This window comes from Adiantum capillus-veneris, chromosome 20 (genome assembly GCF_014529385.1).
Source record: "Adiantum capillus-veneris isolate H3 chromosome 20, ASM1452938v2, whole genome shotgun sequence".
Taxonomy (NCBI): Eukaryota; Viridiplantae; Streptophyta; class Polypodiopsida; order Polypodiales; family Pteridaceae; genus Adiantum; species Adiantum capillus-veneris.
The window spans coordinates 130828427-130832832 of NC_140950.1; the positions used below are offsets into that span (position 1 = coordinate 130828427).

At 45.9% G+C, this 4406-nt stretch overlaps 1 pseudogene; it reads left to right on the forward strand.

Moving 5' to 3' along the window:
- The first annotated feature begins 693 nt into the window (after positions 1-693).
- Positions 694-3901, forward strand: LOC147433240 (uncharacterized; annotated as a pseudogene).
- The last annotated feature ends 505 nt before the right edge of the window (positions 3902-4406 follow it).

Consider the following 4406-nt stretch of genomic DNA (forward strand, 5'->3'; position numbering starts at 1 on the left):
CGTGGCAATATATTAAACACAAAAAGAAACCCCCCGCCCTCCTCTCTCTTCTTTCTCTACCTGAGTTTGCACCTTCTCTCTATAAAATGCTGGTGCAGCCAGATTTGCTCGTCCCAAGGAAAAGTCAAATAACAAGTGTGTGGAAATCAACAGGTTGATGGCGGTACTCTTGAGCAGCTACTTGATGCACGGTACAACAAACATGGTCGGGTTATGTATGCCAAATTTAGCATTTTGCAGGTCAAGTTGGGGATTTTGAGCTCTACTGGCCGATGAGCTTAAAGGTTATCAACACATGGAGATGGCATGTTATGTATGAAATATGAATGCTTCATTGCTCTGAACTAAAGGCTTTTTTATACCAGAAGGCACTTGTCCAATGGGGAATTATGGGAGCACAAGGTGGTCGACGGTCGTATCTGTCGTCACAGCTCCTGCAGGCAAAGATCTCATCACCCGAGAACCATTTTTGTGGAGTGGGCCTTGAAACTTTGTTTTGACGTTGCTAAGGCAAACTAGTTGAATTTTCTTGGCATTGGTAGACAATCGGAAGCATGCAGGCCTGTGAAATGGGGCCATGACACCCAAGGTTTTTTAATGCTATTTATAAAAAAACAAACAGCGAGCTGCAGTTCAAGGAGGTGGCGGGCTGAAGTTCAGGGGGAAAGGAGCGCCATCTGGAGGAGGAGAAGATGGGCAGCGTTCGGGAGAGAAGAGAGGGCCGAGAGCTGCAACGGGTGGTGGCCGACTGCATGAAAGAGCAAGTTTTGAAGGGCTGGCTGAGGGGAGCCGAAAGCAGGAACCCGAGAGCAAGCAAGGGGAGGGAATCTCGGTGGTGAGCAAGAAGGGCCGCCATCTGTGAAGGGGTGGCCGGACAGTTAAAGCCAGGAGGTGACAAGGACAGAGAGAGGCGCCAGTGATTGAAGGCCGCCAGAGGGATGATGAGGAGGCCGCCAGAGGTGGCGAGGGCCTATGTACAACCAGCCGATTGCAGGGAGAGGGGCGAGCAGGGCCAGTGTTGCGAAGGAGCGGGGGCCGTCTTGTCGTAAGAAGGGAACCAAGACAGGGCCGCCAAAGCATGAAAAGAGATAGCCAGAAGAGGTGCCATCTGAGGTGGCGGGCTGGCAAAAGGCTGAGAGCTACAAAGGAGAAGCTCTTGGGAACGTTACCTTAAGGGCAGGAGATCATGGTGGTGTGTCACATGTAGTAACCGAGAACGGAGGCCAGGGTGGAGAGTGCATGCAAGAGAGCCATCAAGTGGTTGCTTCCAGAGCAAGAGGCGGCCTGTCAATCGCAAGATAATAAGGGCGAGCTATGAGGATGCTGAAATCAAGAAAGACAAGAGCCATAGTTGAAGTCTGTGGCAAGGAGGCGGGCTGCAGCAAATCGAAAAAAACATTGAAAGAAGAGTATCATTAATATCTTTGCAGTTCCACCATTGTGGGTCCCTTACTGGGAAATTTTGTCATGATATTGTTTTGGTCTCTTCCCAAACCAATGTTAGTTTTCTTTCTTGCTTCTGTGTTCAATGGTGCATTAGTGCATGTGTGCTTCTAATCAGTGTTGATTGAGCAAGTACTTCCCATATGGTTGTGGTGGGTATTTTGAGTATGATGGTTAGCGGGAAAGCTTGAGTCTACCAACAGTTTTGAGGTGCTTGAAGGGGTCGAGATTGCTTGTCATGAGTGCCTATATGTGAATATATGGTGCTTTGATGAATCAAAGGTCAAGATAATTGGTTGTATGCTTTGCAACCGGGTGTATACAACTAGGGCTGGTTGGGTACGGGCTTGGACATTGATTGTTTGCAGAGTGTGTATCAAAGTGTGTTTTTACTAGAGAATAGGCGTGCTCTGAGATCATTGGGCTATAGAGAGGCATTCACCAAGTGTGCTGGTGGTTTTCCCATTTCCCCCTTTCCATCTTGTGGTGCCCCTACTGAGGACCCATTGATTGCTTCCTATTAAGGTGTTGGTGAATAAAGATGAAGTAGGAGTTTGGTCCAGTGTTCAAAGGAGATGAAGATGCTGACGAGTGGATTGCCGATTTTGGGCTCTTTATGCTGAAGGTACTACGGATGCCAGGTGAAGAAGCAAAGCTCCAGACTCTACCTTTGGTGCTGCGAGGTAAAGCAAAAGTTTGGTTCGATGGCTTAGAAGATGCACACAAGCAGAATTGGATCGGATTTCGAGAGCACTTTCTACAAAGGTATCGAAAGGTGGTGTCGGCTTCGGAAGCAGATGCAAAGCTCAAAGGTTTGCAACAGGACGTAAGTGCAAATTTTGATGCTTTTGTTGATAAATTTGAAGCTTATTGGGGGATTTTGCGGCTGCTACCCCAAGCAACCAATGCGGGATACTTTAAGATGGAAAGGTTTCTATATTGCTTGCATCCTTATGTTCGTGAGAGAGTGGAGTATAAAGATCCGAGGACCTTTGATGAAGCTGTCCAAGTTGCCAGAGCAAAGAGTCGAAAGATGAAGAAGAAGATGGAGGCAGGATTGCTACAGTCGGCAGTCACGGTAGCAAGTGGATCGAAGCCCAAATAGATTAAAGAGCATCAAGAGGTGAAAGCTCCTTTTTGTATTGATATGAATGTGATCAAAGCACATGAAGCTGATACCAGGATAGAAGGGGTAGAAGAAGTGCCAACCAGGTCTCAAAGGATAAAGAGGGGTATATTCAGGGTGACACCAAGTTTTCTTCCTCAAGAGGATAAAGTGATAAAAGACTTCAAAGAAGAAGTGTTGGTTCCAGAGCCAGCAATGCTGAGGAAGGTAGTCGGCAAAAACAGGAGAGGAGTCCGACAGTTCTCATAGCTCTAGCAACAGTGTGGATACAGATGCTACATGGGAGACAGAATCCCTGTCTTCTAGGTATGGAACTTATGATGTTTTTCATGTGGATGAAGTGATGAACAATGTATGCGAGTTGCCTGCCAACCAACTAAAGGTCTAAGAGAAGTATATTGTTATGCCTTGTGTAAACCGGCCAATTGAGCAGCCCTATCTTGTGTCTCATGATGATAAGTCCCTATTGGAGGAAGAAATATGGTTTGATTGTGCATCAGACCTAATTGAAGAGCAGGTTTTTGAGGATGACTTGCAGGAGCTAGGAACAGAAGCTGTGGTAGGTCAAGTTGATTTATCTATGCAGGGGGTGGGGAAACCTTGCCTTCATGGGCATGTCGAGGTGCACTTTGAAGTTTAGGAGTTGGTGTGTAGCCGTGGAGAGTTAGCTCTGGCAGATGACTCTATGGAAGCTGATACAGGTGCAGCCTATGAGAGTGAGGCTCCATGCAAAGAGGAAGGTTTCGTCAACCTTGTTGGCGATGAGGTCTTTGAAGAACAGGTTGAAGCTCGAGCAGGTCATGCTCTTAAGTCTGAAGAGTTGGTTTTGGTGCCAAATTTAAAAGATTTGGATGCAGGTATGCAAAGGGATCATGTTTGCTTGGCTATGCATCAAGTAGAGGCAAATGGAAGGGTTTGACTACTTTATGCTATGCTATTGATAGCTATGTTGTTGGAGGCTGCTTTACATGTATCTTTATATCAATTGCGAGGTTTTTTTGAAGGGGACTATACTATGGAGGGTTCTGTAAGAGATGGCACAATAGCAGCTTATGGTACCAATGCTTCAAGTGGTCGAAAGCATGTTTATGGTTGGCACGAAGGCTTGTGGATGCAGAGTGACGAAGCTCCGTGCTATAAAGAGCTGGAAGGGTGGCGTGTCTATTGGCCTACAAGTGCAAAGGAAGGCTTGAAGATGCATGTTTTACAGGTGGATGGCCACAGCCAATGCTTTCCATTTGACCCTGGCGGGTGATGCAGTAGCAAATGATTTTCTCTCTATCTCCATCCTATCTATATAGCCGCTATATTATCATTTTTCTTATGCAGTCTATGTAACTATTTTATATCATTCTCTCTATGCAATCCTATTTTACCTAAATAATGCTATGGCACTACAAGAGGTTGTGTGCTCTTGTTACGCTGTTAGCGACGGAAATACACTGGGTTTTTATAACCCCCGGCATCGCTAAAACCGTCGCTACGAGCGTCACTACGAGAGCGTCGCTATATGCGTCGCTATATAGCGACGCTTATAGCGACGCTCATAGCGACGGTTATAGCGACGTTTACACTGAAGACTATAGCGACGTTCATAGCGACGCTACAGAGCCATAAATAGCGACACTTATAGCGACGCCCAAGAGAATTTTTTTTTGGTGGCAGGGCATTGAATGCCTTGCCACCCATCAACCATATTGTACTTGATTCACTTTTTAAAAAAAGTGCAAGAGTAGATAATAGACCCAAAATAGTCACCCACAAGACGCATTGTTTGCAAAATTGACAATTCTACACATCATAGGCAAAATGAATTGATTGGAAAATGTAATAATGA